This window comes from Bufo bufo, chromosome 4 (genome assembly GCF_905171765.1).
Source record: "Bufo bufo chromosome 4, aBufBuf1.1, whole genome shotgun sequence".
Taxonomy (NCBI): Eukaryota; Metazoa; Chordata; class Amphibia; order Anura; family Bufonidae; genus Bufo; species Bufo bufo.
In genome coordinates this window covers 586,320,647-586,345,993 of record NC_053392.1, presented here as the reverse complement: position 1 = coordinate 586,345,993, position 25,347 = coordinate 586,320,647, and the positions used below count along the sequence as shown (strand labels likewise).

Below are 25,347 nucleotides of genomic sequence, written 5' to 3'. Positions count from 1 at the left end.
CCCATTACAGGGACTCATCATGTCAGTGTCGCCACCTGTTCTCACCAGTCCTTCCGTGGCAATCCATGCTCAATTTTAAAGCAAAGTCTTATATTATTTCTGCCATGGCTATGGTAACACCTGTGACACAACTTCCAGGAGGTTATCTAGCAATCCAACGAGGAATTTTTCAGGTCTAATAGTTTTCCTCTGTAATTGCATTAATGCCGTCATATCTGTGAAGGTCCAACATCACAGGGACACCAACACAAATAATGGGCGCTATCCATGCAAGGCTAGTTTAATAGAAAATTGTATCATGGCCAACAAGCAATATTGGGTAACCCCATCTAGGCAGTTCTCATAATTTCAAAAGATGTATGTACTGTTCTACTTTATCTACTCAAATAGTGCCATAAAGTACCCACACTACACAAAACACGTAAGTTTTCAGTGCCCAAATGATGCCGCCATATAATATTTAACTATTACCCCAATACAAAATCCAAATAATATGGCTACATATTGCCCATATAACACTGCCTTGTAAATCCTGTGCAATACAGCTATTCAGTGCCCAAATAATACCACCATACAATGCTTATATAATATAGCCACAAAGTATCCAAATAGTATGTTTATATACTGACCACATAATACTGCCATGTATTTCATACAATACAGACTTTCAATGCCTAGACAATACCACAAGTGATGAACGTCAGGGGCAATATTCGATTTCGCAATATTTCACGAATATTTAGACGAATATTCGTCATAAATTCACAAATTCTCGAATTCGCGATTATTTTCTTGATTGCGAAAATCGGCAATGTAATATGCGCGTAAAGCGCGCGCAATACAGGCGTGGGTGACTTATGCTACATTTTTCAAGCTGCTAGAAGTTTCCTGAGACTGGAGAAAATGGTTGGCACGGCAGAACATTGCAATAACTTTATATGCAGATAGAGTGCTCCAATATATTCGCGATTGCGCAAATTGGCAATTAATGATGCGCATATTTTTGCGCAATACGTGCAACTTCACATTTTAGCAGGTCTGACTACATATTACTGATTGGTGCATTAAAGGGGTATTCTCATCTTGCTATTTCATCCTCACCTGCAGACAGCTCTGCTGTTCACTTCCTGGTTTCCTGCTGCTAAGGCTGGGCGGGCTTAGGCAGTTTGAGTGAAGGCCGGCCACGCCTCCTTATGACATCACTCTGAGAACTCAGTCCTTCCGTGCTAGTTCATGTGAATTGTATGAGTCATCAGCAGCCTGCAGACTGCTTTTCCATGTGCCCCTCAAATGTACAATGTCCTCCTATTCCCTAAATGTGGACCCTTTGTTCTATCCACTCCATATTTGTCTTCCCCCTATGTTCCTATATTCCACAATAGAGTTCCTCAATTCCTGTTGATTCCCTTTATTATCATATATTGTTATATGGTGGATTTGGTGGTGCATATAGTATTTTAAAAATAATACTCACCTCTTTTGAACTTTCCTCCGATCCTTCTCCGGCACGTCCTCGCGCTCCTCTGTAGTTTCGGCAGTCTTCGGGCGGCCGCGCATGCGCAGATATATATTCTTTTGAGCCACTGCTAAAAATTTTAATAAGATAGATTTACAAAAATGCTCAATGGGACATATTTATTAACTTAAACAATGATCACTGAGATGGAAATACCGCTTTAAGCATTGTTGCGAATTTGTGACATCACAGCACTATGTCTGTAGCATGTACAGTCATGGCCGTAAATGTTGGCACCCCTGAGATTTTTCAAGAAAATTAAGTATTTCTCTCAGAAAAGTATTTCAGTAACACCTGTTTTGCTATACACATGTTCATTCCCTTTGTGTGTATTGGAACAAAACCAAAAAAGGGAGGAAAAAAAGCTAATTGGACATAATGTCACACCAAACTCCAAAAATGGGCTGGACAAAATTATTGGCACCCTTAACTTAATATTTGGTTGCACACCCTTAAAAAAAAAATAACTGAAATTAGTCGCTTCCTATAACCATCAATAAGCTTCTGACACCTCTCACCTGGAATTTTGGAGCACTCTTCCTTAGCAAACTGCTCCAGGTCTCTCTTATTGGGAGGGCGCTTTTTCCCAACAACAATTTTAAGATCTCTCCACAGGTGTTCAATGGGATTTAGATCTGGACTCATTGCTGGCCGCTTCAGAACTCTCCAGCGCTTTGTTGCCATCCATTTCTGGGTGCTTTTTGACGTATGTTTGGGGTCGATGTCCTGCTGGAAGACCCAAGATCTCGGACGCAAACCCAGCTTTCTGACACTGGGCTCTACAGTGCGATCCAAAATCCGTTGGTAATCCTCAGATTTCATGATGCCTTGCACACATTCAAGGTACCCAGTGCCAGAGGCAGAAAAACAACCCCAAAACATCAATGAACCTCCACCATATTTCACTGTAGGTACTGTGTTCTTTTCTTTGTAGGCCTCATTCCGTTTTCGGTAAACAGTAGAATGATGTGCTTTACTAAAAAGCTCTATCTTGGCCTCATCTGTCCACAAGACGTTTTCCCAGAAGGATTTTGGCTTACTCAAGTTCATTTTTGCAGAATATAGTCTTGCTTTTTTATGTCTCTGTGTCAGCAGTGGGGTCCTCCTGGGTCTCCTGCCATAGCGTTTCATTTCATTTATATGTCGACAGATAGTTCACGCTGACACTGATGCTCCCTGAGCCTGCAGGACAGCTTGAATATCTTTGGAACTTGTTTGGGGCTTCTTATCCACCATCCGGACTATCCCGCGTTGACACCTTTCATCAATTTTTCTCTTCTGTCCACGCCCAGGGAGATTAGCTACAGTGCCATGGGTTGCAAACTTCTTGATAATGTTGCGCACTGTGGACAAAGGCAAATCTAGATCTCTGGAGATGGACTAACCTTGAGATTGTTGATATTCTTCCACAATTTTGGTTCTGAGGTCCTCAGACAGTTCTCTTCTCCTCTTTCTGTTGTCCGTGCTTAGTGTGGTGCACACAGACACACAATACACAGACTAAGTGAACTTCTCTCCTTTTTAGTGTGATTTTTAGATTGCCCACACCTGTTACCTGCCCCAGGTGAGTATAAAGGAACATCACATGCGTGAAACAATCTTATTTATCCACAATTTTGAAAGGGTGCCAATCATTTTGTCCAGCCCATTTTTGGAGTTTGATGTGACATTATGTCCAATTTGATTTTTTCCCTCCCTTTTTTGGTTTTGTTCCAATACACACAAAGGGAATAAACATGTGTATAGCAAAACAGGTGTTACTGCAATACGTTTCTGTGAGAAATACGTCATTTTCTTGAAAAATCTCAGGGGTGCCAACATATGCAGCCATGACTGTATGTATGGACAGCAGAACCTATCAGCTACACTATATCACTCTAACCTACACTGACTATCTCCCACTAACTATCTGTATTATACATACGGTATAAGCCAGTGGTGGGCAACCTTTTTTTTTAACTGAGCCAAATATCGCCAAAACCACGATTAAAATTTCTTTGGAGAGCCACATTTTTAAAACCTAAAATATTGCGTCAACAGTACCAGTGAGGACTATTAGGGCTCATGCACACGACCGTGTGCCCGCCATTTCCATATTGCAGGTCGCATACGGCGGGTCCGCAATACACGGGCACTGGCCGTGTGCAGCCCGCATCAAGGACCCATTCACTTCAATGGGTCCAGGATCCGGAATATGAGTGCTACAGAGTGCTTCCGTGGAGCTTCTGGCTGTGCCTCCGCACCGCAAAAAAGTAGCGCATGCACTACTTTTTCGCGGTGCGGAGGCACAGCCAGAAGCACCACGGAAGCACACTGTAGCACTCATATCCCCGATCCTGGACCCATTGAAGTGAATGGGTCCATGATGCGGGCTGCACACGGCCGTGTGCAGCCCGCATCATGGACCCATTCACTTTAGCATGCGCTACTTTTTTCCGGTGCGGGCAGTCGGATGCGGATCGTGAACCCCATTCAAGTGAATGGGTCCGCGATCCTCATGCAGCTGCCCCATGGTCTGTGTCCGTGCATTGCGGACGGACCGCTATTTGCGGTCCAGAGCTCAGGCACGGCGCCCTTACATTCGTGGGCATGAGCCCAGAGTGTGTTTTTACATACTTTTATATGTACTTTCTTTTATTTGGATCTTGATTATTATTTCATTTAATCTTTATAATTTTTTACTTTTATTAAACGCACTTATGGGGGATATCTGTGGATGACGCACTTATGGGGGATATCTGTGGATGACGCACTTATGGGGGATATCTGTGGATGACGCACTTATGGGGGATATCTGTGGATGACGCACTTATGGGGGATATCTGTGGAGGGCGCACTTATGGGGGATATCTGTGGAGGGCGCACTTATGGGGGATATCTGTGGATGACGCACCTATGGGGGATATCTGTGGATGACGCAACTATGGGGGATATCTGTGGATGACACATATATAGCATAAGATGCTATATAAGTGCCCTCCACAGATATCCCCCATAAGTGCCCTCCACAGATATCCCCCATAAGTGCCCTCCACAGATATCCCCCATAAGTGCCCTCCAGTAAGTAAAGTAATGTATTAGTGGGGGGAAGGGAGGAGGCACATGAAATACATGAAGCCCACGGGGGCACTCGGGAAAGCGGCATTTGATATTTGCCATTCGGTGTTCTTGGAAAGGAGGGTGACCACTTTTTTGCGCGCAGTAATGGCGGACATATTGCTTAAGACTCATAGTCATTGGTTATTATTTTTAAACTTTTATTTTTGAAGAAAACTTTCCACAGCTCACAGAACATTTTCCACAGCTCACAGAACATTTTCCCTCAGAGCCTATGTTCATTTTTGAGGGCTATTTTCCCTCAGCACAGTTCAGTCATTAATCCCAATTCATCCCTGTTTACTAAAACTTCCCCCGACGTTAGTCTCCACACCTCCCCATTGACTGCGACCTTCATCTGTATTATAAAGTACTGTAGAGGGCCCGGCCAGAGGCTATTCAAAACTCACCGCACGTCCGCACAGTCACTGCCGCCTGCTGCTTCTGAGTGTCTGACTGGGAGGGATCCGGAGATGCACGGAAACCACGCCTCCGGGCGGCTCCTCCTCACTCTCCTCTGACACACGTGAGCTGCCTACTGCGCTGCGCCGTGCGCACTGCCCCCGACACTGTTAGATCACATTTTGAATAGGAGGCGGTGGGGGGGCCGTGGGCCCCCCTGGCTCAGGGGCCCGGTCGCAATTGCGACCGCTGCGACCCCTGTAGCTACGCCACTGCATCTCACCCTCTGTCATGCACCTCCTGCCCCGCCTGCCTGCTTCATTCATAAAGTGGAAGGAGCAGACAGACGGGGCAGGAGGCGCATGACGGACATTTTGCAAGCTTGAGCGGCGCGATATGGCTGCGCGGCCGCCCACCCGCCAGCCCGCACCAAAGAGCCGCATTCAAGGATAAAAAGAGCCGCATGTGGCTCGCGAGCCGCGGCTTGCCGACCACTGGTATAAGCTAACCAGTGGCGTACCTCCAATAGAGGCAGACCACGCAGCTGCTATGGGGCCCCTGGGGGAAGGGGGCCCGCAGTGGAGGATAGGCCCCGCCCACTAATTACACTTGTATGGTAGATGCTATTTCCTAGCCAGCTAAAGGACCTCTGATGACGTCATGCCCATGTGACCAGACTCGAGTAGGCGGAGCCAGTCTGGAGTCTGCAAGAAGCACAGTTGATTTCCCGGGCTTTTGAGTGGTTTGATCTGGTGAGGACAAGGGCAGAAGCAGGTGAGGTTTTCGCTTGGTGGGTGTATGGCTAAGTAATACTCTGCAGGGGGCCTATAGAGTTAGTCTGGAGTCTGCAAGAAGTACAGTTGATTTCCCCCAGAGGCTTAGGAGCGGGTTGCTGGAATGCTCTGCAAGGGTGGTGGGGGGGGGTTGCTGTAATGCTCTGCAAGGGTGGTGGGGGGTTGCTGGAATGCTCTGCAAGGGTGGTGGGGGGTTGCTGGAATGCTCTGCAAGGGTGGTGGGGGTTTGCTGGAATGCTCTGCAAGGAGGGTGGGGGGGTTGCTGGAATGCTCTGCAAGGGGGGTGGGGGGCTTGCTGGAATGCTCTGCAAGGGGGGTGGGGGGGTTGCTGGAATGCTCTGCAAGGGGGGTGGGAGGGTTGCTGGAATGCTCTGCAAGGGGGGTGGGAGGGTTGCTGGAATCTGCAAGGAGGGTGGGGGGGTTGCTGGAATGCTCTGCAAGGGGGGTGGGGGGCTTGCTGGAATGCTCTGCAAGGGGGGTGGGGGGGTTGCTGGAATGCTCTGCAAGGGGGGTGGGAGGGTTGCTGGAATGCTCTGCAAGGGGGGTGGGAGGGTTGCTGGAATGCTCTGCAAGGGGGGTGGGAGGGTTGCTGGAATGCTCTGCAAGGGGGGTGGGAGGGTTGTTGGAATGCTCTGCAAGGGGGGTGGGAGGGTTGCTGGAATGCTCTGCAAGGGGGGTGGGAGGGTTGTTGGAATGCTCTGCAAGGGGGGTGGGAGGGTTGTTGGAATGCTCTGCAAGGGGGGTGGGAGGGTTGCTGGAATGCTCTGCAAGGGGGGTGGGAGGGTTGCTGGAATGCTCTGCAAGGGGGGTGGGAGGGTTGCTGGAATGCTCTGCAAGGGGGGGTGGGGGGGTTGCTGGAATGCTCTGCAAGGGGGGTGGGGGGGTTGCTGGAATGCTCTGCAAGGGGGGTGGGGGGGTTGCTGGAATGCTCTGCAAGGGGGGTGGGGGGGTTGCTGGAATGCTCTGCAAGGGGGGTGGGGGGGTTGCTGGAATGCTCTGCAAGGGGGGTGGGGGGGTTGCTGGAATGCTCTGCAAGGGGGGTGGGGGGTAGTAGCAGGTGAGGTTTTCGCTTGGTGGGTGTATGGCTAAGGGCTCTTTCACACTTGTGTTGTCCGGATCCGGCGTGCACTCCACTTGCCGGAATTACACGCCGGATCCGGAAAAACGCAAGTGTACTGAAAGCATTTGAAGACTGATCCGTCTTCAAAATGCGTTCAGTGTTACTATGGCAGCCAGGACGCTATTAAAGTTCTGGTTGCCATAGTAGTAGTGGGGAGCGGTATACTTACAGTCCATGCGGCTCCCGGGGCACTCCAGAATGACGTCAGAGCGCCCCATGCGCATGGATGACGTGTCCATGTGATTACGTGATCCATGCGCTTGGGGCGCCCTGACGTCACTCTGGAGCGCCCGGGGAGCCGCACGGACGGTAACTACACTGCTCCCCCGCTCCCCGCTACACTTTACCATGGCTGCCAGGACTTTAGCGTCCCGGCAGCCATGGTAACCATTCAGAAAAAGCTAAACATCGTGTCCGGCAATGCACCGAAACGACGTTTAGCTTAATGCCGGATCCGGCCTTGCGGCAAGTCTTCAGGATTTTTGGCCGGAGCAAAAAGCGTAGCATGCTGTGGTATTTTCTCCGGCCAAAAAACGTTCCGTTCCGGAACTGAAGACATCCTGATGCATCCTGAACGGATTTCTCTCCATTCAGAATGCATTAGGATAAAACTGATCAGGATTCTTTCGGCATAGAGCCCCGACGACGGAACTCTATGCCGGAAGAAAAGAACGCAAGTGTGAAAGAGCCCTAAGGCTACTTTCACACCTGCGTTAGGAGCGGATCCGTCTGGTGTCTGTACAGACGGATCCGCTCCTATAATGCAAATGCTTGTATCCGTTCAGAACGGATCCGTTTGCATAACTGTTTATTTCAGATCTGATTTTTCACTTCGGAAAACTCAGATCCGACAGTATATTCTAAACACAGAAGCGTTCCCATGGTGATGGGGACGCTTCAAGTTAGAAAATACTGAGAACTGTGTACATGACTGCCCCCTTATTGATGGCCAGTGCGGCCCCCCCTCCCTCCCCAGTATTAATTGTAACCAGTGCGGCCCCCCTCCCTCTATAAATATGACCAGTGCTGCCTCCCCCCCCCCCCCCTAAATTAAAATCACCCCCCCCATCATTGGTGGCAGCGGAGAGTACCGATCGGAGTCCCAGTTTAATCGCTGGGGCTCCGATCGGTTACCATCGCTGCCATTGTTACTTAGCAATAAATAGAAGCATTATACTTACCTGCGAGCTGCGATGTCTGTGTCCGGCCGGGAGCTCCTCCTACTGGTAAGTGACAGGTCTGTGCGGCGCATTGCTTATAGAAAAAATCTTAATATATAAAAATAGACTTTTATGAAATCATTACATTTTGTAATTTATATTTCCCCAGTCGTCTCCATGACAGCACAAACTGAGATTGCCTTCCTCTGATAGGACAGGAAAAAGCACACAGAGAGGTTAAAAACCCCACCCCCACCCCTCATCGCCAGTGTTTTTTCCTGTCCTGTCAAGGAAGGAATGCCAGAGAGGTGCTGGGAGACCTTCTGGGTTTCCTAGCTTTCTAATTTTTTTCCCCTTTTTCTTCTCACCCTGCTACGGCGGGATGTCACCTGTTAGACCGGAGGTCGGTTCCGGGGTCCGGGTCACCCTCACTCATGGTGATCCCGGCGAAGTTCCCTCTGCGGCGGCCCAGGCGGGCTTAAAGCAGTGAGGTAGGGCGGCTGGAGCGACGCTGTGACGCGCTTCCCTCCAGTCGCCGGGTGATGACGTCAGACGCCGGGAGGCGTGGCCAGCGTCGTGACGTCACGGAGGCCGCGGCCGGCGCCAAATTCGAAAAAGGAAAGCAGAGTCTGCCGATCTGAGGTCTCCACGGTCACCCTACCTGCTGACAGCAACGCAGGTAGACGGGAGCTGCGAAGATGAGCGCCCCTACCACCACTGGCTCGGTTCCTGAGCCTCCTACCACTCTGGGCGGTGTGAGTAGCCTGCTGGCCTTCTTTCTTATTGCTGTTTTTTCCCTGCAGTGGTTGACCTCTTCCTCCCTTGGTGTTGCAGGGAGAAAAGGAGTCTTCCTCCTCTGTTAAATCCAGACCCAGGAAGTGCGGCGTCTGTTCTAAGCGCCTTGCTTCCTCAGGGTCCAAATTACTATGTAAGGACTGCACCTCTACCGTGGTGAAGGCAGAGTCCTCTAGCTTCATAGAGGAGATCAAGACTCTGGTCAGAACGAAGGTCCAATCAGCATTGGCCGCTAGGGACCCCCCTGCCTCCCCTATACCCCAGCCCGGTCAGGGCCGCAGACCACCCTCTTCCAGAGGCCTGGACTACTCCGGGAGTGATCTGTACTCGGCCGACTCCGTCTTGTCAGATGCGGAGACTTCGGCTAGATCTCAGGAATTGGAGGAAAGTAGTGAGTACAGGAGATTCCTCTTTAACCCAGAGGATATAGAAGAATTGATCCGAACCATAAGGGCCACTATTAAGATGGAGGTCCCTAAGAGATCCAAGTCAGTCCAGGAGGAGATTTTAGGGGAGAGGCACAAATCTGTGTTCCCGGTCCCAGACAATATCCAGAAGATGATACGGGCAGAATGGGAGAAGCCAGAGAAGGGTTCCTTTATCCCACGGGGCCTCAAAAGGCGATACCCCTTCGACGAAGCGGACTGTGCCGACTGGGAGGCCATTCCCAGGGTGGATGCTCCCGTCGCTAAAGTAGCAAAACGAATGGTCCTTCTGTTTGAGGACGCAGCGCAGCTCAAGGACCCTCTAGATAGGAAAGCCGAGAGTCTGCTCAAGCGGACCTGGGAAGCTACAGCAGCTCTCCTAAAACCGGGGGTAGCAGCGACATGTGTGGCTCGTACACTCGCAGTGTGGCTTGAACAGCTAGAGCACCATATAGCGAATAGGGCCCCTCGGGAGGAGATCCGGGATAGTATTCCTCTTCTGAAGAAGGCTACTTTCTTCCATGCCGCTGCAGAATCGGTTAGGCTTTCTGCCCGCACGGCGGTTCTGTCCAACACCACCAGACGGGTACTATGGCTTAAAGCCTGGTCGGGCGACACCGTATCGAAAAACAGGCTGATATCTCTACCCTTTCACGGTCAGTACGTGTTCGGCTCCGACCTGGACAAAATCCTTGAACGCCACGGACCGTAAGAAGGGCTTTCCAGAGGACAAGTCCAGGAGACAGTTTTTTCAGAGGCCCCAGCAGGATTCCAGCGCCGATAGGAGGAGCCGCGAGGGTCGCGGATTTACGAGAGGCGGGAGAGGAAAAGGTTTTTTCCTTAATCCCAACAGGGGAGATCCCTCTCCCTCTTCATCAAAACAGGTTCGTCCTGACCAAGCTCAACAGGGGCCTCGAGTCCCCCTTATCCGAGGGCGTAAGAAACTTATTACGCCCAGGGGCAGTAGAAAAGGTTCCTGCCAGAGATTTGGGGAGGGGTCACTATTCCCCTTTATTCCTGATCCGGAAATCGAATGGCAATTTTCGGACCATCATAAATTTAAAACCCCTGAAAACACATCACCTACCACAAGTTCAGGATGGAGACAGTCAAGTCAGCGGTGAAGCTCATCAAAGGAGGGTCTATGATGGCTACAATAGACCTCTCCGACGCATACTTCCATATCCCAATACAGCTCCGTTCCAGAAGATTTCTGAGGTTCGCGGTGGAGCAAGGCGGGACAGCTTACCACTATCAGTTCAAGTGCCTCCCGTTCGGCATATCATCGGCACCCCGCATATTCACCAAGGTGATGGCAGAGGTCGTAGCCTCCCTAAGCAAGGAAGGGATAATAATCGTCCCTTACCTAGACGACCTGCTAATAGTAGCAGAAACCTCAGATCTCCTTCGCAGACACATCCAAGTGGTTCTCTCGCGCCTCCAGAACTTGGGCTGGTTGATCAACCGGGAAAAGTCCGACATGTTGCCAGACCATCGGAAGGTATTCCTGGGTATCCTCTTGGACTCAGCTCTTCAAAAATCTTTCCTCCCTCCGCTAAAGGTACAGAAGCTGAGGTCAAGGGTCCTCCACTTCACCAAGCAGTCCCGTTGCTCAATAAGACAGGGCATGGAAATGCTGGGCCATCTCACCTCCTGCATCCCCGCGGTAGCCTGGGCCCAATTCCATACGAGAACCTTACAGAAGCTGGTTCTAAAACAATGGAACGGGTATCGATCATCCCTGGACCAGGGGTTGTCGGTGTCCCGGGAGGTAAAGGCTTCACTGGGCTGGTGACTCAAGACCGGGAATCGGGAGTTCCATGGAGGCAGGAAAGTGTGTTTTCCCTCACGACGGACGCCAGCTCTCGGGGCTGGAGAGCCCTCACGGCTTCGGAGACTTTTTAAGGGATTTGGTCAGAGGACCAGAGAAGGATGTCCTCCAACTACAGAGAACTCCGTGCGGTGTGGGAAGGTCTCAGGTCCATCCAAAAATCGCCACGTCCTGGTCCATTCGGACAATTCCACTGCGGTGGCATTTATCCAGCACCAAGGAGGAACAAGACACGGTCATCTCCAGAGGCTCTCAGACCGAATCTTCCTCTGGGCAGAAAAGAATCTACAATCCCTTGCGGCAGTACATCTAAAGGGATCCCTGAATCTCCAGGCAGATTACCTCAGTCGGCAAAGTCTGGATCCAGGCGAGTGGTCTTTGTCCCAGACCGCTTTCCAACAGATTCGGGACCGTTGGGGGGAATCCCGTCCTAGACCTGTTCGCATCCGCAAAGAATCACAAGGTTCGGAATTTCTTCTCCCTCAATCGAAGAGACCCATGTGTGGCAATAGACGCTTTTACCCAGAGCTGGATGACTGGCCTAGTCTACGCCTTTCCCCCTATACCAGTAATCCCAAGAGTGCTCCAAAAGTTTCAGTCCGAAGGGTACAGACGGATTCTGGTGGTCCCATTCTGGCCCAGGAGAAGCTGGTTCGGGCTCCTCAGGTCCCTCAGCCCGGAAGATCCCATTCGTTTCCGGCCGGAGGAGGGTCTTCTAACCCAGGGTCCCATACCGCACCCCAATACCAACCTCCTCAAGCTGTCCGCTTGGATTCTGAGCAATCCCTCTTGCTAGGGCTCTCTGAAAGAGTGTCAAGACCCTCTTACTCAGTAGGAAGTCCAACACCTCCAAAGCGTACCTCAAGGTTTGGAGGAAGTTCGCCTCCTGGGGCGGAGTCAGGTTCAACCAGTCCACCCCTAATATCCCGCTTATCCTGGAATTCCTCCAGGATGGGCTGGATTTGGGTCTTGCTCCTAACACATTGCGAGTTCAGGTGTCTGCCTTGGGGGCCCTCTATAATACCAGCCTTTATGAGGTCCCCTGGGTAGCAAGATTCCTGAAAGCGGCAGATTGACTAAAACCCAGAGTCAGGAATATGGTCGCACCATGGAACCTCAACACCGTCCTTTTAAGACTGTCAGATGTTCCGTTTGAGCCTCTGCTCTCCCTATCTATTAAGTGGCTCACTTTGAAAACCATCTTCCTAGTGGCCATATCCTCCGCAAGGAGGGTTTGCGAGCTCCAGGCCCTGTCCATACAGGTACCCTTCCTCAAGGTGCTAGACGACAAGCTCATTTTCAAATTAGACCCCTGTTTTCTCCCCAAAGTGGTCTCCTCTTTTCATAGGTCGCAAGACATAGTTATCCTGTCTTTTTTTCCTCACCCTAAAGACGAGCAGGAATCTAGATTCCACAATTTAGACGTTAGGCGTTCAGTTCTTCATTATTTACACGCCACAGAGGAGTGGCGTATCGACAAGAATTTATTTATCCAGTTTTCAGGTCCAAACAAAGGGAGGAAGGCAGCGAAGAGCTCTATATCCCGCTGGATTAGATGCACCATTTCCGAGGCCTATAAAGCCTCCGGTAGAGAGGCTCCTCCATCCCTTAGAGCCCACTCAGTTAGATCGGTCTCCACTTCTTGGGCTGAAAGAGCCTCTGCTTCGTTAGAACAGATCTGCAGGGCAGCTACCTGGAAGAGGGCCCACACCTTCACCAAGCATTATAGGGTGGATGTGTTTGCTGACGAGGACTTGGCCTTTGGATGTAAAGTCCTAGGTGCTGTAGTCCCTCCCTAAGTTACTTTGTTAGTTCTCAGTTTGAGCTGTCATGGAGACGACTGGGGAAATGAGTATTACACTCACCGGTAATCCGGTTTCCTGGAAGTCTCCATGACAGCACAGCTTTGTCCCGCCCTTGTTTTTTTCTTTGTCAATAGACTATTTGGCTAGTTTTACGTTCTACCCCTTGTCCTAGTCCTGTTATAATACACTGGCGATGAGGGGTGGGGGTGGGGTTTTTAACCTCTGTGTGCTTTTTCCTGTCCTATCAGAGGAAGGCAATCTCAGTTTGTGCTGTCATGGAGACTTCCAGGAAACCGAATTACCGGTGAGTGTAATACTCATGTATTAGAAATAATGCTAGAGTTCCACTATTATAACTATATCTTGAAAATGTAAATAGTGTTTTAGCCTATATAACAGTCTACATCAATGACTTATGGACTAAAGCCATACCTAGTCCATACAATTACTAATGTGCTCACCACACAGGTCATATGACCCTGCGTATCCAGGTAAAAGTAGTGAATGGAGGAGTTGAACTTCGACAGTATTACCACCTCCAACATCTTCTTATCGTATCTGTGTAAAAGCTGCTTGCATGTGGTTCTGTCTCCTCTTTCTTTTGTTAATAAAGTTAACTGTATTACACAAACACTATGCTGGAATAAAGATAAGATTTATTCCTATTCAGTTACCAACAGATGTCATATAATGTTGTTCCTAACTGAATGCCAGAAGGTAACATGACTGTATATCTGTGTAGTCTATTAAGTTAGCTTATGGATGCATTATACAGGACTCCTCTGTGGTCCATTGTATTCTACTGTGCAGAGAGGGACTAATGCACTGTTAGAGAAAGGCTATATTTTATGGAAGTGTGATTTTAAAATATAGAAATATTTGAACTATTTAAATGAACATTTTGATAGAAATGTGACATGGATAAGAGCAAGACATTCATTTTTGAGGCAAATTTTTTTTGCAGGTGCATGGTCTGGTCATATCAGAGGCAGACAACAATAGGGGTTGACGCGCGTTACCAGAAAGATACCTGGTGGTGATGTTTCCTGAGAACATCGAGCCTTAGGGAAAATGCAAAAGAATGGATATTGTATGAAAGGTAATAAAAAAAAAAAAAAGATAATAATTATTTGCCTAGTAAATTTTTTTGGTCTTTCTTTCTGGTTTATATATTCACTTTTTTTCCCCTTTATTTTTAAACAGGTTTCAGTTGGCTTCTTACATTTGCTTTCTTGAAGATTGAATGGATCATGTCACCTCGTTCACAACATCATATGCTTATATTCTGTAATTTATTTTTTTTTACCATTGTTATGCACTTGTCATAATTTCTATTTCGTTATGCACTTGTATTGAGCATCTCTAACCCCTTAACTACATGTGACGTAAATTTGCGTCAACATGACAGTAAGAAGATATGGAGCTGTTGCAGATTATGTGTAAGTAACCATAGGAAGAAAACAAAATGATGTTCGGCTCCAAAAAACAAGCAAACTTTTCATTTGGTTTAAAAATCCAGACAAATACAAGGCAAACGGTCCACGCTATATCATTATTATTTATTATTAAAGCGCCATTCATTCCATAGCTCTGTACATATGAGAAGAGGTATACATACATAATACAGACAATTGTACTAATCATAAATAAGATGAGTTACAGACTGGTACAGAAGGAGAGAGGGCCCTGCCCGTGGGGCTTACAATCTACATGGTATGGGAGAAGGACACAGTAGGTGCGGGTGAAGTTGGTCATGGCGGTATGGAGGCAGCAGGGTCACTGGTTGTAGGCTTGTCTGAAGAGGTGGGTTTTCAGGTTTCTTTTAAAGGATTCCACTGTAGGTGAGAGTCTGATATGTTGGGGCAGCGAGTTCCAGAGTATGGGGGATGGACAGGAGAAATCCTGAAGTCGATTGTGGGAAGAGGCAATAAGAGGAGAGAAGGAGGTCTCGTGAGGATCGGAGAGTGCGTGTGGGGATGTATCAGGAAAGTAGCTCAGAGATGTAGGGAGGGGACAGGTTGTGGACGGCCTTGTATGTATTTGTTAGTACTTTGAAGTGAATTCGCTGGGCAATGGGGAGCCAGTAAAGGGATTGGCAGAGGAGTAATAGGGTGAGAGGTGGATTAGTCGGGCAGCAGAGTTGAGGATAGATTGGAGGGGTGCGAGTGTGCTAGATGGAAGGCCACAGAGGAGAGTGTTGCAGTAGTCTAGGCGGGAGATGATGAGGGCATGTACAAGCATTTTCGCAGATTCAAAGTTAAGGAAAGCACGGATGCGGGAGATGTTCTTGAGTTGGAGGCGGCAGGTGGATAAAAGTGCTTGGATGTGCAGTCTGAAGGAGAGGGCAGAATCCAAGGCAGCGGACTTGGTTGACTGGGGAGAGTGTGCAACCATTGATCCTGATAGATAGATCTGTTTGGAGGGTTTAGCAAGATGGGGGAAAGAGGATGAATTCTGTTTTATCCATGTTAAGTTTTAGAAAGCGAGAGGAGAAGAAGGATGATATAGAACATGGACATTGTGGGATTCTGGATAGTAAGGTGGTGATGTCTGGACCAGAGAGGTAGATTTGTGTGTCGTCAGCGTAGGAGTGATACTGAAAGCCATGGGACTCTATGAGCTGTCCCAGGCCAACAGTGTAGATAGAGAAGAGCAGGGGTCCTAGGACAGAGCCTTGCGGGACACCAACAGAGGGAATGAGACGATTAGGTGGTACAGGAGTGGGAGACTCTAAACGTCCGGTCTGGGAGGTATGATGTGATCCAGGAGAGGGCCAGGTCAGTGATGGCAAAAGATGAGTTTGCAACCGGAGGGGACCGGCCAACAGTGTTGAAGGCAGAGGACAGGTCAAGGAGAAGGAGGACAGAGTATTGTTTCTTGGTTTTGGCTGGCAATAGGTCATTGGTGACTTTGGTAAGGGCAGTCTCAGTCGAATGGTGGGGTCGGAAGCCAGATTGTAGGCGGTCAAAGAGGGAGTAGGAGGAAAGGTGAGAGGACAGTTCAGAATGGACATGTTGTTCAAGTAGCTTTGAGGCATACTGAAGCAGTGATATGGGGCGATAACTGGACAAAGAAGATGGGTCAAGTGAAGGCTTTTTGAGGATAGGTGTAATGGTAGCGTGTTTAAAAGCAGAGGGGAAGACACCAGAGGTTAGTGATAGGTTGAAGAGATGAGTTAGGGCTGGGATAAACACTGTGGTGAGGTGGGATGGGATCGGGTCAAGTGCACAGGTGGTCAGATGTGATCTGGAGAGTAGAGTGGAGAGTTTTTATTCTGTAATGAAGAAGCGGGTTTTGGAAGAAAAGGACTGAGCAGTTGTGTAGAGGGTCTGTGGGGACTGTGTAGTGAAGCTTTCTCTGATGTTGACTATGTTTTGTTTGAAATATTTGACAAAGTCCTCAGCTGAGAAGAGAGGATGGGAGCGCTGGGGGACGGAGAAGGGAGTTAAAAGTGCTAAAAAGTTGGTTAGGGCTGTGGGCCAGGGAAGATATGACAGATGAGAAGTCGCCTGTTTTGCATCAGCGAGTGAGGATTTGAATATGAGGAGGGATTGCTTGTATGTGGTGAAATGATCTTTTGAATGGGATTTCTTCCAGTGACGCTCAGCAGCCCTGGAAGCTTGTCTGAGTTTTTTGGTCAGGTTCGTGTGCCAGGGTTGTCTGTTAATTTTTGGGGTTTTGTTGTGTGTGATGGGGGCAACAGTGTCCAGAGCTGTACTTATTGTGGTGTTATATAGGGTGGTAGCAGCATCTGGGTCTTGGAGGGAACAGATGGTAGAGAGTGGGAGAAGAGAGTCAGAAAGCAAGCAAAAGTCTAGATTTTTAAGGTTCCTGCGGGGGGGTGCTAGTGTGTGGACCGGGGGAGCAGCAGAAGCGACCAATGAAGAGAATGTGAGTAGGTTGTGGTCGGATAGGGGGAAAGGCAAATTAGAAAGGTTAGATAGGGAGCAGAGGTAAAGATAAGATCCAAAGTGTGACCATCTTTGTGGGTGGGAACTGAAGACCACTGTGATAGGCCGAAGGAGAAAGAGAGCGATAGGAGTTTAGAGGCGGCTGAGTGGCAGGTGTCAATAGGGATGTTGAAGTCAGCCATGATGATAGTGGGGATGTCGGCAGAAAGAAAGTGTAGTAGCCAGGTGTTAATGGTCAAGAAAGATGGGGGGTGGTAAATGACAGCTATTTGGAGGGAGAGTAGATGCGAACAGAGTGTACTTCAAATGAGATGAGCGTAATGGAGTGTGGCAGTGGAGTTGGGCTGTAGGAGCAGGTGTCTGATAGGAGAAGATCAACTCCTCCACCATGTTTGCAGCCGGGGCGGGGAGTGTGAGTGAATTGAAATCCACTATATGAGAGTGCAGCAGGGAAGGAGGTGTCAGAGGATGTCAGCCATGTTTCTGTGAGACCCAGAAAGGAAAGGTTTTGAGAGATGAAAAGTTCATGAATGTACGACAGTTTGTTACAGACAGAGCGTGCATTCCATAATGCTGCAAGAGGAACCAAAGGAGCAGGGGTCACAGGAATGGTTATTAGGTTTAAGGGGTTGCAGAAATTTGTAGAAGGAGATTTGTAGTAGGAGGTAGAGGTGATAGTAGGGATTTGCTGAGGGGGGCCTGGATTTGGAGAGATATCACCAGTAGTAAGGAGAAGCAGAGAAAGTGTTAATAGATGAGAATAAGAGAGGGCAAGAGGTATCTGGTTTGTGTTTGGGAAGGAAGTGTTTTATGTTGCCAAGCAGATTTGTGCAAGCGGTCAGATGAGAAGGTAAGATGGAGGGAGAGATGAATAGTTCCTTGCTGGGTGAATGAACGTGGGGGTATTTCAGGAGGTTGTTGACAAGTGGGAACAGTAAGATGAAAAATTGAAACATTGTTTGCATTAACTATGTCTGTAATTACCTGTGGTCCCCTTCTGGTATAATTCAGTCTGTGCACTTAAGAGTTGCACTTGAGAGATGTTGCATTTGGAAAGACCAAGGTCTGAAAAGACCTAGGACCTTAGATTTATACCACTCAGTGTTGAATCTGGTGTGACCAAGAGGGGAGGGGGTACATTTGGCCTAATCAAGGAGGACCAGATACAGGGGTGAAATAGTCAATGTAAACAAATGCTCAATAAATCCAGCAGTGAAAGAGACCTTAATAGTTCTAGAAATGCCCTGTCCTTCTTCCTGTCGGCGGACAGAAAACTTGCGCAGACACAGTACCGCCTGCGCGATCATCAAGCTCCTGAGGGCAACAGCCTCAAAAGTCTCACTGGGCTTGCGCTGAGCCCAGTGATGTAACCTGAGCGCTGTTGCCCTGAGGAGGTTGATGATCGCGCAGGCGGTACTGCGCGTGCGCGAGTTTTCTAGCCAACAGGAAGAAGGACGGGGCATTTCTAGAAGGTAGACTATGACGTGGGGAGGGGGCAGAACCGTTTGCCGGGGCTGTGGGAGGTTATTTGAGGATCAGGAGGCGTTCTTGGGCACTGCAGGGGGTCGTCACTGGGCACCGGAGAAGGGAAAAAACGCCCCTCTGGGCACCTTGGAGCCTCATTAGCATATCATAAAAAGCGCTTTTATATCAAAAGGACAAAACGAAATAAAGTAAAAAGAAGACTGCTGGAAATAAGGTACTTTAGTGAACATAGCGATGGTGCCAGCTTAAAATGGCAAAAGCAGGTGACAGATTCCCTTTAAATGTAGGTTATGAGGATATAAATATATATACATATGTAAATACAGTATTATTTATTATTATTTGCACTTTTTTCTTTTTATTTCTTTGAGACCCAACATATAGTAATTTGCACTTTGTTATTGATATGGTTATATTTTATGTCTAAATATGAACTATTAATGTATTTGAATTAATAGATATGAGTTTTTCACTACTGGTGCACACTTTTTATTCCAATGTGATTTGTTGCATCATACGATTTTTTTGTAATCATGTAATAATAAAAAAATGTAATTTATTAAATGCAAAACATGGTTGTGCACCTTTTTTTTTTGAGGTAGTAATATACTGTACACTCAAAAAATTAAATGACAAACCCAGTGGTTCTGTATGGTTTAAAAATGTTTGGTATGTCCACTACAATTAAGGAACATTGTTTATGCTGTATTTTCTTGTCAATAAAAAAGTTTTCTTAGAAATATTGGTTTGTAGTGTTGATTTACAGTTGGACCAATAAACACTAGCAGATCCAAATGTACAGGGTTCATTTTAGGACATTGTCAGATATCATAGTCAAGTATCAGAATAATGTAAGGCAAAATACTATCTCTGACACCTGACTTTCTTCACAGGTCAGGGTCAGTCAGAATGAGTTATAGATAGACTTATTTGCGAGAGCTAATAGAACTATAAAAGAGCCTATAGCTCAGAGTTAAAATTGCTGCATTGCAAACTAACGGTTTTTGAGTTCAAGACCCAATAGAAACCTTAATAACAAAAATATATTTTTAAATCCAAGCTAGGAGACAAATTGAAATGATGTCTGACTTTCCTCTTTGGTCAGCGTCAGAGTCAAAATTATTTAAAGAGTTCCTGTGGTGTCTGCTGTATCACATAGTGAAAGAAAATCCATAACTACTCAGAGTTCAGCCTATACCTTAATGGTAAGGCTTCTGGCTTACAAACACCAGTCTTTAGGTTCAAGACCCAATAGAAACCTTGAAAAAATTAATTTTGTTAACCCTAGCTAGGAGACAAATGCAAATTATTTTTGACTTTGATGTGTGACTTTTCTCACCCATCAGTGTCAAAGGAGTTTCTTATATAATGTATATTTGCTGCTAAATCACATAGCAATAAAAAAAAACATGAAGTAAACCCACTTTGTACCTCTATTGTATCCTTAAAGGGGTTGTCTCACTTCAGTAAGTCACATTTATCATGTAGAGAAAGTTAATATAAGGTACTTACTAATGTATTGTGATTGTCCATATTGCTTCCTTTGCTGGCTGGATTAATTTTTCTATCACATTATACACGGCTCGTTTCCATGGTTAAAGACCACCCTGCAATCCATCTGGGGTGGCCATGCTTGCACACTAGGAAAAAGCATCAGCCTCTCTGGTGGCTGGGTCCATGGGAGCGTACATACACTAGTGCTTTTTCCTATAATGTGCAAGCAAGACCACCACTGATGGATTTCAGGGTTGTCTGTAACCATGGAAACGAGCAGTGTATAACATAATGGAAAAAAGAATCCAGCCAACAAAGGAAGCAATATGGATAATGTAACGGAACGCCTGCCACCCCGACTGGGCACCTTCCGCGGACGGATGCTCCTAGTGCTTCCAGAGGGCTCCAAGCACTCCACCGGACACCATAACCACCACAGACCCCACAAACCGCCGCAGCTTGGTTAGGGTCTCGCCGTCCTCCACCCATGCTGGACCCAAGACCGGGCTTTAGCTTCCAGTGGGTGAACCTCTCCTAAATCCATAGAGCAGGAACAACCTCTTACAAGAGCTTATACTCAGGGGAGTATTGTGATATAGCAATCCCCAAGAGTGTAGTTATCCCATCCTCCAAACATGAGCCAAAACTTCATGAAGGGGTAAAGCAGGACTCCTTTATTGATGGCCACAGCTCGACCTTTTATGCACGTCCTCCAGCAAGGGCTACTCCCCCGGGGACCTGATGGAGGACAGGCACACAAAATACAGTGACCAATCAATATACAGTACGATATAACACACTCCCATATAAACAGTAAAATCCCTCCTCTCTATCCTGGAGATGATTGGATTAACGGGCCGGACATAGTTCCATGCGGTCGATGACCAAGCCCCGCTGGGCGTTCGTCAATTTAAAAAGGCCCATTGTGTTTGTTAAATGTATCACATGCAATGTCCCTTGTGCTTGTTAATTGCGTCACAGGCAATGTCAATTGTGCTTGTTAATGGCGTCACAGGGCAAGAGGCTGGCAAGCAGACCTCTCCAACTCCCAGTGATGAAGGTGCTTTCGTCACAGATAATAACAATACATTAGAAAGTGACTTGGATACTTTCTCTACATGATAAATGCCACTGAAGTGAGACAACCCCTTTAAGTAAGCAAACCCCTGTTGCACCCTAAAGTGAGCTCCCTATTGCACTGTAAAGTAAATGAACCCTTTATTGCACTCTAAATGTAGTAAACACCTATTGTAACCTAAAGTATGTGAACTTCCAATGCACTATAAAATAAGTGAATCGCTTATTGCATTATAAAGGAAGTGAACCCGCTAATGCAATTTAACGTAAGTAAACCCACTTTGCACTGAAGTATTTATTTTTATGCTAAATCACACAGTTCAAAAAGTAAACCTATATCTCATCGTGAATTTGACCCTGACCTGTGAAGAAAGTCAGACATCAAAGTCAAACTCCGATATCGGTGTCAGATAGTATTTCGCCTCACACTGATATTATGATACTTGATTATGATATCTGACCATGTCCTAAAATGAACACTGTACGAGAAAAAAGACTATTGAATGTTATTTTCTCATTTAATTTGTGTACTGGTAAGCTAAGGGATGTAATATCTGGCTTCTAGAATATAGGCCCTTGTAGATATAAATAGGATTCTATGGTTCCAAGATAACGTGAGCTGATTTATAACAGACAGAGGGACCATGTCCTTTATTGCATTAAGTCTAGCATATACATAGAGAAGTCAGGGTGTATAAACCTGCACAAAGCCCAGCATCCATATCTAATAAAGGGGGAACTTTCACAGCTTTTATACTTCTGGAACATACTCCTCATACTCCGACTCTGGAGATACTGTAGGTGGTACACTCTACTTGGTTCTTCAGAATCATAGTAATTCAAGTTCTGTACTTGCAAGAGCCATCAACAACTGTTAGACTGATCTATACAAGCAATATATATTTTGTATATCAGTCAGCACTTGTTAAACGCTACTCTGAAAGTTAGATTGCATGCTATAAGACACACTTCTTCATAGTGTTTACATGTGAGAGCCATTATTGTTTGGTAACAAGTGCTGTAAACTCATGCAGCTAATTAATTAGACTAATGATGATAGCGCTGCAATACTCTGCAGTGCTGTACACAGAGTATCACACATTTGTCCATGGCACTCTTGGGGTTTACAGGTGCTGTACTACAACACCAGAGATGAAAACATCTAGGGATGAGCGAATCGACTTCGGATGATTCATCGGAAGTGGATTCCTAGAAAACTTTGTTGTAATACTATAATGAGCCGGAGCATAAGCTATTTCCTAGTCAGCAGAAGGACCAGGTTCTTTATCCTGTGGGATCCAGTCTTTGTATATATTATAAGCCATTTCCTAGGCCACAGAAGGACCAGGTCCTTTATCCTATAGGATCCAGCCTTTTTATATAGCATAAGCTAATTTCCTAGTCAACAGAAGGACCAGGTTCTTTATCCTGTGGGATCCAGTCTTTGTATATATTATAAGCTATTTCCTAGGCAGCAGAAGGACCTAGTCATTTATCCTATAGTATCCAACCTTTTTATATAGCATAAGCTAACTTCCTAGTCAACAGAAGGACCAGGTCCTTTATCCTGTGGGATCCAGTCTTTGCATATATTATAAGCTATTTCCTAGGCAGCAGAAGGACCACGTCATTTATCCTATAAGATCCAGCCCTTTTATATAGCATAAGCTAATTTCCTAGTCAACAGAAGGACCAGGTCCTTTTTCTGGCTAGGATTGATTAATCTCACATAGAGCAGGCTATTTCCTAGGCAGCAGAAGTACCTAGTCATTTATCCTATAGTATCCAATCTTTTTATGTAGAATAAGCTAATTTCCTAGTCAACAGAAGGACCAGGTCCTTTATCCTGTGGGATCCAGTCTTTGTATATATTATAAGCTATTTCCTAGGCAGCAGAAGGACCACGTCATTTATCCTATAAGATCCAGCCTTTTTATATAGCATAAGCTAATTTCCTAGTCAACAGAAGGACCAGGTCCTTTTTCTGGCTAGGATTTAGCAATCTCACATAGAGCAGGCTATTTCCTAGGCAGCAGAAGGACCTAGTCATTTATCCTATAGTATCCAACCTTTTTATATAGCATAAGCTAACTTCCTAGTCAACAGAAGGACCAGGTCCTTTATCCTGTGGGATCCAGTCTTTGCATATATTATAAGCTATTTCCTAGGCAGCAGAAGGACCACGTCATTTATCCTATAAGATCCAGCCCTTTTATATAGCATAAGCTAATTTCCTAGTCAACAGAAGGACCAGGTCCTTTTTCTGGCTAGGATTGATTAATCTCACATAGAGCAGGCTATTTCCTAGGCAGCAGAAGTACCTAGTCATTTATCCTATAGTATCCAATCTTTTTATGTAGAATAAGCTAATTTCCTAGTCAACAGAAGGACCAGGTCCTTTATCCTGTGGGATCCAGTCTTTGTATATATTATAAGCTATTTCCTAGGCAGCAGAAGGACCACGTCATTTATCCTATAAGATCCAGCCTTTTTATATAGCATAAGCTAATTTCCTAGTCAACAGAAGGACCAGGTCCTTTTTCTGGCTAGGATTTAGCAATCTCACATAGAGCAGGCTATTTCCTAGGCAGCAGAAGGACCTAGTCATTTATCCTATAGTATCCAACCTTTTTATATAGAATAAGCTAATTTTCTAGTCAACAGATGGACCATGTCCTTTATCCTGTGGGATCCAGTCTTTGTATATATTATAAGCTATTTCCTAGGCAGCAGAAGGACCTAGTCATTTATCCTAAAGTATCCAACCTTTTTATATAGAATAAGCTAATTTCCTAGTCAACAGAAGGACCAGGTCCTTTTTCTGGCTAGGATTTAGCAATGTCACATAGAGCAAGCTATTTCCTAGGCAGCAGAGGGACCAGGTCCTTTAGCTGGCTAGGATTTAGCAATCTCACATAGAGCAAGCTATTTCCTAGGCAGCAGAGGGACCAGGTCCTTTAGCTGCCTAGGATTTAGACTCTACCACACTTGTATGGCTACCTGAGAAAGTAAGAGGTGGAGAAGGACCTTTGGTGATGTCATCAACCATGTGACCAGTGCAGGAAGCCAATGAATAACAGAGCAGCAGAAGTCTAAAGGACCTTTGGTGATGTCAGCAACCATGTGACCAGTGCAGGAAGCCAATGAATAGCAGAGCAGCAGAAGTCTAAAGGACCTTTGGTGATGTCATCATCATGTGACCAGTGCAGAGGACTGGTGAAAGACCTGTGGCATATCACTGTGAGGGGGCGGAGCTTCTGTGTGGTGCCTGAAGGAGAGGTTAGTGGTGTTCTGGGATAACATAACATCCTAGAAAAGCTGGGAGTTGTAGTTTTGTCGTATTATATGTTTCTCAATGTAATTTAAACGTATGCCCTAGTACAGGCTGGTAATGCTGGGAGTTGTAGTTCTCTCCTCTTGTACCCTCTCTTTGGAATGTATACTGATGACCCATAATACGTCTGGCCATACTGGGGGTTATAGTTATTTCTTTTTAAAGCTCTTACCTGGTACAACTAGATGATGTCCTATAATCTGGACATGCTGAGAGTTGTAGTTCTCTTTTCTTAGGCTGGATTCTCATCACAGTTTAGTTTTCCGTTTTGCATGCAGGACTTTTTTCTGTCTAAAATAACGGATCTCCGACAGAAATGGCATAAACGGATGCCAAATGTGCAGAACTGATGCTTGAAATACAGGATCATTTTTTTTCCTTTATTTTTCTGTTTATCTGACGGATCAGAAGAACTGAAAACTAAGCGGTGATATGAACCCGGCCTTATACTCTGTGTAATATCTACTGGTATCTGATCATAACAGCCTGGACATGCTGGGAGTTGTAGTTCTCTCCACTTTCACCTCTCCCTGTGTTGCTCCCTAATTTCCAATAATAATCTGGTGATGATGAGACTTGTAGTTCCCTTGTCACTATTATAATGTTCTGCAGCAGCTGAGGTGTGTATTACTTGTTCACTTCTGTGCTGGTGACGTTCGCTGTTCTGCCGTCATAGGAGCACAACAACGAAAATCACCGCAGTTCCGGATCTGGCACTTCATGGACGACAACACCTGACGGATCCCGCTGACTATGATGAGATCTGTCAGGTTTCCATCTTCCAGGCTATAAAATTGTGTCCAGCATTTATGACCTGATCCACGAATGAGGCCCCAACACAGATGTGAACGAAGCTTTATATGTTCTGCAGCAGCTGAGGTATGCATTAGGAGGTTCTGACAGTTTATAAGGCAAGGGGGGCTATGGTGGCACTGGTATACTATTATGCCAGCACCACCATAGCACCCCCAATGAGCTGTGCCTGTGTGCTGCTTATAGTGGAGAGTGCCCTCAGACAATGAATGGGGACAATCAAAAGCGGGTTTTTTCCCGGTATTGAGACCCTATGACGGATCTTAATACCGGAAAATAGAAACGCAAG

At 46.5% G+C, this 25,347-nt stretch overlaps 1 long non-coding RNA gene across 1 annotated transcript; it reads left to right on the top strand.

Moving 5' to 3' along the window:
* The first annotated feature begins 5,652 nt into the window (after nt 1-5,652).
* On the top strand, nt 5,653-14,585 carry LOC120997519. Its single transcript, XR_005778189.1, has 3 exons — nt 5,653-5,788; nt 13,909-14,043; nt 14,148-14,585. It is a non-coding gene; the product is annotated as an uncharacterized LOC120997519 (long non-coding RNA).
* The last annotated feature ends 10,762 nt before the right edge of the window (nt 14,586-25,347 follow it).